General features: G+C 34.5%; 1 protein-coding gene across 1 annotated transcript in view; it reads right to left on the bottom strand.

The window, feature by feature from the left end:
• Positions 1-10354, bottom strand: part of LOC136027039 (bumetanide-sensitive sodium-(potassium)-chloride cotransporter-like) — a 201629-nt gene extending 191275 nt beyond the window's left edge. Inside the window, exon 1 of the mRNA XM_065703960.1 lies at positions 10336-10354. The gene's annotated coding sequence lies outside the window, so the exon portion shown is untranslated. The remainder of the gene's footprint in view (positions 1-10335) is intronic.
• Between the last annotated feature and the right edge of the window lie 1731 nt (positions 10355-12085).

Here is a 12085-nt window from a genome sequence, read left to right as displayed (position 1 = left end):
GTTTATTGACAACTAAGAGTGCACGTATTGCTAATAAAATTTCATTACTTCATTAGCCAGAAACTCAACAGCTGGATTATGTATTGAAAATGATTTTTACAGCTTTTGATCTATTTCTCACCTTCTAAAAATTATTTGGCTGTAATTATGACACGAGTAATAAAAAGATATTTATTCTAAATTTTAATATTATTTAACAGAGAAAACAAATCATTTTTTTTATGAAACTTAAGTCCAATCATTAATTTTATTTCTCTGGCGAGGTTCGAAGTTCGGTCTCTAGTCAACTCTGTAAAAATTTCTTGAACTTACTCTAGAATGAAAAGGGAAACACATAAACATATCTCCTAATTAAGAATGAGAACTTTTAAGAGAATTATTCCACTGAAAAGTTGGATGACTGAGATGGGTGAGGGTTCCACTTCAAAAATCGGGTTTTTTGCATTCAAAAACTCTATATTAGGCCCAAAATTGAGCATGGGTGTCTTATTTTATGAATTCCCTTGATTCACCGCGAAATTCTGTGTCCGACTAATAGACTCCCCCCCTGGTCTTTGTTTTCTCATGAGTAGTAGAAGAATTAATTTATTATCCAAAAGAAATAACAGAGACAAAATCAATCGGTAGCACATCAACAGCGTCCCTTGCGAGGATGTGCTACTAACAAAAAAGAATGAAAAACAGAAGAGAAAAAAAAGTAATAAAAACAAAGAACAAAAAAAAACAAACAACAATAAAAAAAACAATTTAATATATAATAAGGAGAAGGGTGAAACCGTGTACCGAGAAAAAAAACTTACATAAATAATTCATACATAATAAAACAATATATATATATATATATATATATATATATATATATATATATATATATATATATATATATATATATATATATATATATATGAAATTCTAGTACTGAAATTAAATTAAAAAGAAATATAAGCTGAAAGTAAGCAGCAGCATTAAAACTTAAAGAAATAGAAATTATTCTGTATTTGAGGGAGGCCGCCCCCTCCTCAATGCCCCTCTCTTCAGGCTATAGTTTTTTAGCACTTTAAAAAAAGCTTCTGATTCTAATTGAACGGCCCTTGTGTTACAGGAGTTGTTCTAAAAGAAATAGGACAAAAGGTCGAACTTAAGCGTATAAAAAAGGGATATTAAGGAGGGGACACCCCACAAGGCTATATGCGGAATGATTTCTGTTCGTTTTAAGTTGTATTGATACTTCTTACTTTCAGTGGAAAAACTGTTTTTTGTATAATTTCTGATAGTTTTTCAAATAACCCCAGGAAATCCACCTCCCCTCCATGGAAGTTCCCCTCACGAAAGATTCCTCAAAGGAAAGTCCCTCCCACAAAAAACCCTTCCGGAGATTACACCCGATCAGTTTCATCATAGCTGGAAATTTCCCCCCAGAAAGTTTCTTAAGGATGCTTTTGCCTAAAAAATTCTTCTTAGCATACTTTCATTCGAAAAGAGGATTGTTTTTAATTAATTTCAGATCGTTTTCAAATGTTATGGCGGAATCCCCCTCTGTGAAAACTTTTTCTCGGAAATCCTTCCTCGTGGCGGAAAATTCCACCATCGAGAATTTCCCCTGGTGATACTTGCCCTATGGACAACTTCTCCCGAGGAAAATCCCACTTCACGCAAAAATTCCCTTGAGAATTCAAACTTCCCAGAAAATCTCTACACTTTACATGGAGTCGCTAACAAGAAAGTAATACAAACAAAACAAATTTCGTAAATGAGTTCTGGCAAATTTCTCCACTTAAAATGTCCCCTGGAAAGTTTGCCCTTGAAACTTCCCTCCCAATTACCCCTCGGAAGAAGAAAGAAAAAAAAACAAATAAACACACATTCATGATCTTTCTTCTGGCAAAAATTCAAAATTCTTCATTTTTGCTGATGGGAGCTAAGCCTCTACAGTAGGGCTCTCTGATATACTGAACAATTTTGTTTCCATCTTTTAAGATAATGAGGCAAATTTTCTCAGGCTTGTAGCTTTTGATGGGTAGCCTAAACTTATTGAACCATATATATTTGGAAACAGCATAAAAAGAAAATTCTGTTTATGTATCTATTGATATCACACTTCCATGTTTACAGTTTTGGTTGTGCTGAATTGCTCCTCACATGCAGTTTGTTACCATAAACCGTTTGAGACGGACTATATGAGGGCACTATTTGATGCCCTTTTTTGCTCTTTCCACATAAAATAATTATTTCACTTGTAAATCCTGTTTATAACCTTTCACAGACCCTAAGGTGACACTCAAATCCTTATTTTAGGCAAAAAATGGGTTAAGAACATAGCATGTGACTCTTTCCAACTCATAAATTCAACAAGCATTGAATAAAAGCAATTAGATTAAATAAACTTAACAATTAATAAATCTTTTGGTAGCATACTGCCATTTTAATTGATATTTGAAAAAACTTTGTTTTCTTGGTGAACAGGTTTTTTTGGCCTTTCAAAACCATATTAAAAAACAAAACCTACGTTATAACAGAAGATGACAATGAAAATACACATGATAATGTGATTACCTAGAATTGCAGCTTGGAGCTATCTAAGGATTTTTCTTTGTGAAGCCCCAGATTGATGATTAATAATTTTTTTTAAAGTGTTGTTTAGTGATTATTTGTTGTTAAAAGATCAGTAAATTCCTAGTTAATTTACCACTCTCTGTAGAATTTCTCAGCATCCAACCTTTGTATGAAAATGTCAGTCAGTAGTAACTTTATCATCAGGAAGCTTGTTCCAATAAGTGGCAATCCTTGAGGAATAGAATTGAGTGTAGACCCTGGTTATGGCAGACTGTTTCATAAGTTTCAGTCTGTGATCTCTGTTTCTTGAATTAGGACCAACAACAGAATAATGCTGGGAGAGTGCTGTCTTCATTAGCTTGTAAGTTAGAATGGCATCATCTCTTCTTCTCCAATCCACAAGTGTTGGGAACTTCAGCTTAGCTAGTCTTGCAGGGTAAGAAAGTTCCTGCTTGTCAAATACCATTTTAGTGGCACATCTTCCAGAACGTTAATGCTTTTTTTAAATACAGGGGTTGGGGATGGGGGTTAGACACACTCCAGCTTAGCACTTGGGTTATGGTAGTATTTTATACAGAAGGCCAAAGACCTTGGGGGACAAAGTGGAAAGGGTGCACTTGATCAGCCCTAGAGCTGAATTAGCACCAGCAGTAGACTTCTCTGCAAGGGTATTGAATTTCAATCCATTGTCAATGATGATACTAATATCTCTCTCATCATTTACAGAAGAGATTCGATACTATTACTGCTACTACTACTAACAATTCACGCAGCCTCAAGCCACCTGAGGCCAACATAGCTACACATGCTCCTCTCCTATCCCAATCTATTCAAAGCCTCCCTCTTCCTCCAAGGAAGTTCCCATTTCCTTTAAATATTTCTTTGTGACTTCCTCCCACCCCAACCACAGACGACCTGCTTTCCATTTAGCAATAGATGGTTGGCCAAAAAGGCAAATCTTTAGCAATCTCTCATCTTCATCTGCAGAATGTGCCCTAGCCATCTCAACCCTTCTCTCATTATAGACCTTTCCGTACAGCCTATCGTTTGGAATACGGTCAGTAAGTCGGCTACCCGAAACAGTACACACTTTCCGTACAGCCTATCGTTTGAAATAAGGTCAGTAAGTCAGCTACCAGAAACAGTACACAGGCAATTTCTCTGGAATATATCTACCAAATCTTCATCCACTTTTCAGAGCGCCTATGCCTCAGGGCCATATTTGACCACTGTCATCACTGTAGCTTCCAATATTCTAATCTTGGTTTGCTGACTTATCTTCCTTTTCTTCCAAACTTTTTATAACTGCAAAGAAACACCCTGAGCGTTGGCTGTTCAACTTTTAACATCTTCAATGCTCCCACTGTCTTTACTAATAATACTACCAAGGTAAGTGAAGCTGTCCATCTGATCAATCTTTTCGCTACCCAGCGTCACCTTTTATTCCTCACTTATTCCTAGTCTTAGTGACTTAGTATTCTTAACATTTATTTTCAAACCTATTCTAGCACCCTAAATCACAAAACCTCTAAAAGTTCACTCATTTTGCTCACACTTTCATCTAGGATGCTTATACCATCAGCACAATCTAAGTCCGGGAGAGTTTTTCCTCCGCATTTGGTTCTATGGTCTCCCAATACCTTTCCTGTGCTTCTTAAGAAAAAATCCATCAAAATGATTCATATAAAGGGGGGATAGAACACAACCCTGATTAACTCCTGTTTTAATACAAAACCAGCTGCTAACCTCATTTCCTGCCTTAAACCCAGCAGTGTTATTCTTGTACATAAAACTAACCACTTCAATGTATTTGTCGGGTACATCATACAAGGATAAAACCTTTACTAAAACTCTTGTATCAACAGGATCGAAAACTTGCTTATAATCTATAAAACTGAGGACCAAAGATGTTTGATGAACTTGGGCACTTTTTATTTTTAACCTAAGAGTGAAAATTTGGTCGACACACCATCTGCCTTTTCTAAAACCTAACTGTTTTTCTCTTAAAACTTTGTCTACAGGATCTCTCAGTCTAAAAAGTACCATATTACTAAGGAATTTGCTACCTAGAGAGACAAGACTAATGCCTCTATAATTATTGCACTCAATTTTATCACCTTTCCTACACAATGGTTTAATTAATATTTAAAAAATCGCTAGGTAATTTCCCCTTTTCAAAAACAATATTCATAATCTTCAGTAACATATTTCTAACCTCAGAGCCGTCATATTTAAGAAACTCCTTTACCACACAATCAGCACCAGGAGCCTTATTATTTTTTACTCTTCCTCACAAAACAAATCTTCCTTCACGTCCAAGGTATCGCAAACTTTTTCATTTTCCTCTTCATCTTTTCCCGCAACTCTTTCTTGGTGTAGCACATTCTCAACCTGCACCTTCCAGATCCTTGGCAATTTTATCCATGGCCTCCGCTTCACACCTCCTTAGTTCATATTGTCATGCTTTCTCCACTTTCTCTACACTCCTTTTGTTTCCATGTGATCTGTCACTCAGATAATTCTTGTACAAGCCCCTTTTCCTTTCTATTAAACATAAAGCTTTTTCACTAATATTCTAGCTGTGGTCTTAACCCTTTTCCCTAAGACATCATCAGCAACTTCACGAATCGTTTCCCTAAAGATATTTCATCCATCTTCCACAATGTCAAATTTTAAACTCTTCAGTTTATTGTTTCATTGTTCCTTGAAAGCTTCCGTTTTAACTTAACCCTAGACACTATCAGATGGTGATCTTAACTTTTAACATCAATAATAGCACTCCTATATACCCTAGTATCTTGTATTGATCCTGCCAGTCTTCAGTTTACAATAACATAAGCAATAAGGTTTGCTTTCTTACCATCACATGAATATAATGTTAATGATTTTCCAAGATTTTAGGTCCGCCCCCAAACTCCCCCCAATGTCACCAGATCCCGCTAGGATTTAAAATAAGAGCTCTGAGACACGAAATCCTTCCAAACATAAAATTTTATTAAGATCCAATCACTCCTTTGTAAGTTAAAAATACCTCATTTTTTCTAATTTTTCAGAATTAATCCTCCCCCCCCCTTCCCAGCTCCCCCAAAGAGAGCATATCCGTTCCGGTTATGTCAATCACATATCTAGGACTCGTGCTTATTTTTCCCACCAAGTTTCATCCCGGTCCCTCCACTCTAAGCATTCTCCAATATTTTAGGTTCCCCCCCTCAATTCCCCCCGATGCCACCGGATCCTGTCGGGAATTAAAATAAGAGCTCTGAGACACGATATCCTTCCAAACTTCAAATTTCACTAAGATCCAATCACTCCTTTGTAAGTTAAAAAACACTTCATTTTTTCTATTTTTTTCAAATTAACAGGCCCTCCACTCCCCCTCCCCAGATGATCAAATCAGGAAAACGACTATTTCTAATTTAATCTGGTCTAGTCCCTGATATGCATGCCAAATTTCATTGTCCTAGCTTACCTGGAAGTGCCTAAAGTAGCAAAACTTGGAGAGACCAACAGACCAACAGAATTTGCAATCACTATATGTCACTTGGTTAATAGCAAGTGCCATAAAAGCAAAACAACTTATTTTAACTGAGCTTAATAATAAACTGAATGAATATGTAAAAAAATAAAAAAAAAAAGAAACATCAAACATCAAAACAAGCTTCAACAATCAAAGCAAAACAACTGATTTTAAATGAGCTTAATAATATAACAAAATAAATATGTAAAAACAAGAAGAAAAAAAACACAACAACATAAAATCAAACATTAATGACAAAGAAGACTAAGATTATTCTGTAAAGGGGCATGATTTTCATATGAAAAGGCTGGTCAGAGATATATTAAGCTGTCAGCTTAAACTAGCTTATATCTGATAGTAGAAGGAGCATCATTGAGATGTCAAACAGAGTAGGGCTCAATACACTTCCCTGGAGAACTCCACCCAAAACATGCAGAGAGGAAGAAAGAATTATGTTACCACAGTCATCAAACAGTCAATACACCGAGATTATTGGCACAGAAAAACAAGAATCCAGAGCATTTCTCTCCAATTTCGACTATACACAGCTTAATTGTAAGTCTCTTGCAACAAGCTTTGTCAAAAGCTTTACAGAAGTCCAACACAATAATATCAGTAGGCACCTCTGCATCAAGTAACCTAGTGATGTAGTCATACAATTTTAGGAGATAAGTGTCAATTGATCTTCCAGAACAAAAACCATACTGTGAGCTATGCATGATATTATTTGCTTTAAGATACTGAATATCAAAAGAATTGACTATTTTTTCAAGAAGTTTAACAACCACTGATGTTGTACTTATAGGATGATCATTTTCAGCCAAATCCTTTCTACTCTTTTAAAATAGGCAGTTTCCTAGTCCTGTGGTAATCTGGAAAGACTCAATGATAAGTAGAATAGCAGGTAAAGTACCTAAAATAAGAGTGTTTGACATTCATGCAGGATACAAGGAGGATTGCAGTCAGAACAAGAAGATACATTAGTTTTAGGGGATGAAAGTTCCTTTAGGACCATCGAATCAGTAATTAAAATTGGTTCCACCTTGAGTGATACATCATACAAAGGAGGAGAGGTAAACAGTACCAGAATCAGAAGAGACAAAAAAAGGAGGAACATTTGGTTGAGATATCCAACTTTCAGCTCAAGATCAACAAAAAGCTGACTATTGTGCAGTATGTCCAGGATTGAACATCCACTGTGAGATTTTTGAGAAACATAAAGCCAGAAAGTTTTTGGGTTTATCCTTGTCCAAATTTGCCCAAAAAAACTTCTCATCAACTCCTTGGTTAGGTTTGTTGCCTGGTTAAAAAAGATTTGTAGACTTAATAATTTTTTCCCATAACATTTCCATGCTTGAAGATTTCTATTATTTAGCCTACAAATTCTAGATGGGAGAAATGGTAATCTTCTAGCCTGACAGGCACAAAAAATTCTGGTAAAAGACTTTTGAGCATGCAAAAGTTCAGCTTTATTACTTGAGGAATTATTTTCAACATTCAGAGCAATAAGTTGATGCCAACTCACTTTGGCAAGTTTCTCCAAGACTAGTTTGTAACCAGTATATTTTGTTATTTAGGAAAAGGTTTAGTATTAGGCAAACACAGCTCTGGAATAATTGCAACATAGTCATTGTTTATAACCTGTTTTGAACTTTTTCTTAGAACACAGGTCTAGAATACTGAGCATGACCAGATCAAGAATGTTAGAAGCTTACTTCCTCTAAAACAAGTTGGTTCACATAGTATTTGGTAAAAAGAATGCTCAGACAGAGTATACAGAACAAGAAAATTCATAAGCAAGGTACAAAAGCAAGATACATCAATTCAAATAATTCCAGGAAGATTAAAGTTACCCAAGAGAACCAAAATCATAATTTGTGCAATCAGTTAGCATTGCAGCAAAATTTGATTTAGAGTCTAAATTTAGGCTAATAGAAAATCAGTATATTATAAAGAAAGAATTTCTTTATGTCAATGTTACATCACTGTGTAGATCCTATATTAAACCACTTAACTTTTCAATTTGAAATTTATCTCCATGTGCAAATGAGTGCTTCATTTCCGAAGTTTTCATTTGAAGTGTATTGTAATGAAAGGAGATATGATACTCTGATTTGTAGAAACATACTGGATATTATAAAGTAAGAATTCCACTTTTTAGTTTTTGGGCATTGTTTGAGCTATAAATGGAACCATCAGTGGGAGGCAGTTATTTGCTTATTTATTTACTTAAAAACACATTTTTGACTTTTACTTAGTATGGACTATTTGGACCCCTTAAGAGCTCAGAATATAACTGCCATCAAAAAGAATTATTAAATTGTGAAAAAACATAAAAAAGGCATCCAGTGATGTATTTACTTTCATTCTAGCTAAATTGTTTTGTCAGCTATAAGTTTACCCAAAAAGGAATGAAGGATATATTTTCAATCAGCTCACTAATGAGATTTCTAAGAAATAGATATAATTCTAGAATCAAAATTTCATGCTATCTAAATACAATATTCATTTGAGTCAGAAATGAAGTTTAGAAACACCCCCTAACCACTAATGTGAAAATATGGTATGTACCCTGAGTTGTATGTATGCACTGAATTCTCTGTGAGCAATTTTTTTCAAGCAGATTTAACAGTTTGTCAAAACCATGGAAAATTCACTGTATATAAACAATTCAGGAAATAAAATTATACAATAAGAGGGATGGGGTGAAGTTTATTTACAATGCATATAAAATTTATGTTTGGAGTCAGAATGAAATTCTGATTCTAGATGTATGTCTACCTCTTAGCTTTCTCATTAGTGAGTTAGTTGGAAAATTTACCAAATCAAACAGACCTAGGCTAGTAGGTTATACTCACCTTGTCCTAATATCAATTATAGAATCTTGTATATACTAACTCAAATCTATAGCCTAAACTACATATAGACCATCAGTGGAGGAGGTGCTTTTGCAAGAGAGACTATAGTAAAATTCTGGTTTATCTATTTTTAACTATTTTGGAAAGGGGTTAGGTTAGATTTCAAAACTGGATCTATATACTAAAGTATGTCCTGGGTAGGAATTCTGAATTATCTACCTCTACACCTTCTCTCTTTAGAGGACAGTGACCTTGGATGACATTTAAAAAATGTTGTGTTATGAAAGTGAAATCTTCAGCTTAATGAAGTACAAGAAAACTTTTCTCAGCTTTACAACTTTGCTCAATCTTAATTTATGCCTATGGGGTTTCAAAAATCTACAAATAGCCTAGTTCCTAAATTTCAAAGAAAAAAACAATTGCTACAGCTTAAAATTTTACTCAAATAACAGGAATTACATTTTCAGAACTAAAACCAGAGAAAAAGATCTGATAAATGAAAATCAGAAGAGGGTTAAGATGGAAGCTTGGCCATACCTTCCCATAGGATGTTTTTGGCCCTGGATATATTACTGAAAGGTTCATTTCCCTAAACAAGCCTATTTCCAAAATAGAGAAAAGTAGCTAAACTAAAATTTTACCAGAATAATTAAATTAACCTATTAATTATTAGGTTTAATTAATTAACCTAGTATGTTCACGTTGTCTCTATCTTCTACCTCCACTCCTTCTCCCTCTAGAGGGCCCTGACCTTTTAAAAATATGTGTGTTATAAAAGTGAAACCTTGCAAAATAGATCTTCTGCTTAATTGAAGTAGCCTACAAAAAAATTGTTTTCAGCTTCATAATTTTGCTCAATTCCATTTTAACCTATAAGGTTTTAAAAATATGCAAATAACCTGAATTTCCTAAATTTTGTAAAAAAACAAAACATTGATATGACTCAAAATTCTACTCAAATAACAGGAATTGCATTTTCAGAACTGAAGGCCAAGAAAAAGCAACTAGTAACTGAAAATTAAGTTAAATGTTGTTTAGTCAAAATTTCAATAGGTATAGACCTGTCATATAAGAAAATTTCAGGGCCCTCTAGAGGGAGAAGGAGTGGATGTGGAAACTTTAAAATACCTTCCCAGGACATACTTTAGCCTGTAGACCCATCCCTGAAAGTTTCATTTTCCTAACCTAAGCCCCCTCTGAGATAGCAAGAAGTCAATTAACTAGAATTTTACCATACTTAGGCCTATTTTAACTAGGTAGCCAATTCAGCTCCACCCTTGAACTAGAGGATAAAGTACCTGAAAGTGGAAAAGAGCAATAAAGAAAAAAAAGAATGATAAAGATTTTAATTACACGAGAGAAAGGTTTATTATTCAGTCCAGACTATCCAATTCTGATCATTCAAACCTATTCAGATGAATTTCATTAACTTTTAATTTAAATTTTGGCAGGCTCGGCTAAAACAAATAAATAAATTGATAAAGATGGCGATGCTCACGCATAGTTTTTAGTTGTGCTTTTCGGACATTTGCTATTGCTACAAAATCAAAAAATGAAAAAAAAACTGTTATTTAAGTCAGAGTAAGAAAAATATTTTTCACAGAGTCTCTATGAGTATACTGCAATTATCCATAAAAACACAACTTTATAATTTCCCTCTCTTCAAGGAGAAATTATGGTCGTAAAAAGTGAGACCAGGCTCATTTAGTCATAGATTTTAGCTCCTGGTACCCAGATTAAAGCATTTAGCACTGAAAATACAACTTTTTTACTCTTTTGCAGCCATTTGAGTCTACGTGGAAGCCAAATGAAGCATTGGACTGTTCCAGCTACTACTGCTACTATCAACTTGCTGATGCATCAAACCAACCAAATTCAACACAGCCGTGCAAGCTCCCTATCCATCCCAATCTATTTAAAAGTTTCCTCGTTATATCCTTAAAATATGTTTTAGTTTTTATTAAATGCTTTTTTACGACCTCTATCCACTTCACTTTGACACAATCTGATTTTTGTTGAAAGAGAGCCAATCAGGACGATTTTTGGCAATCTGTCATCCTTTATCTGCCAAGTATGTCCCAGATATCTCAACCTGTCTCTCATTATGACTCTAGGAAGCAATATAGTAGAATATTTTCCTGGCAACTTACTGTTTGATATACGGTCGTTCCAGCGGGTAGCAAAATCAAACCCTATACAATTCCTTGGGAAAAGAGATAACAAAATTTTCTTTAATCTGCTGATGCACCCAAGCTTATTAATCACAATTGACTCCCGTCTTCACTTCTAATGTTCTAATCTTTGCTCACAACCTTATCTTACAGTTCTTCCTAAAATATTTTATATTTATTTATTTATCTATTAATACATCAAATGGTGACCAATAATAATTGTTGCTATAGACACAAAACAAGAAATAAGCTAATTAGCAACACTAGCAGCACTTATAAATGTTAGAAGAAAAAAAAAGCAACTCTTATCCAAAACTCATAACTCATAAACTGAAACAAAAACTCATAAGCAGAATATCAACTTATAACTAATAACTAAATATCAAAAACTCCCAAATAGAAAGGTGTCTCCACTAAAGAACGTTTAAATATCTGCACAATCCCAGCTTCCACGACTTCAACGGATAGACTATTGCAAGGTGAAACGACCCTACTGAAAAATGACCCTATTGGAAGGGTGTTTTCTATAGCTTTTTCAGCTGTAGAAAAAGACCCTTGGCTTTTCTGCTTTTCAAAATTTTCAGGACCGATCTTTTTGTTACCCAACATCGTCTCTTCACCATTATTTACTCTCGGTTCTAGAGCAAATTCGTGTTTTCATTCGTGTTTTCAACTGGTTTTCAAATCTGTCATTACACCATCAACATTCAAGACTTCCAAAAGATCATTTATTTTTCTGATATTTTCATCAAGGACGCTCAAATTATCCGCATAACCCAAGTATAGGAATGTTTATCATTCCTTGTTTTCCCATACCCTTTGCTGCACTCTATAGGACAAAAAAAAATATCAGAACAGACCATATAAGTGATGATAATATGTAACCTTGATTAAATCGTGATTCTACACAAACCAGCTACTAGTTTCACATCCTACCTAAACCAAGATAATATTGTTCGCATAAACGGCAATTATCATTTTGATCT

This window comes from Artemia franciscana, chromosome 5 (assembly GCF_032884065.1).
Source record: "Artemia franciscana chromosome 5, ASM3288406v1, whole genome shotgun sequence".
NCBI classification, from domain to species: Eukaryota; Metazoa; Arthropoda; class Branchiopoda; order Anostraca; family Artemiidae; genus Artemia; species Artemia franciscana.
Note: the sequence above shows the minus strand (reverse complement) of the source record. Positions and strands in the feature narration are given on the sequence as shown.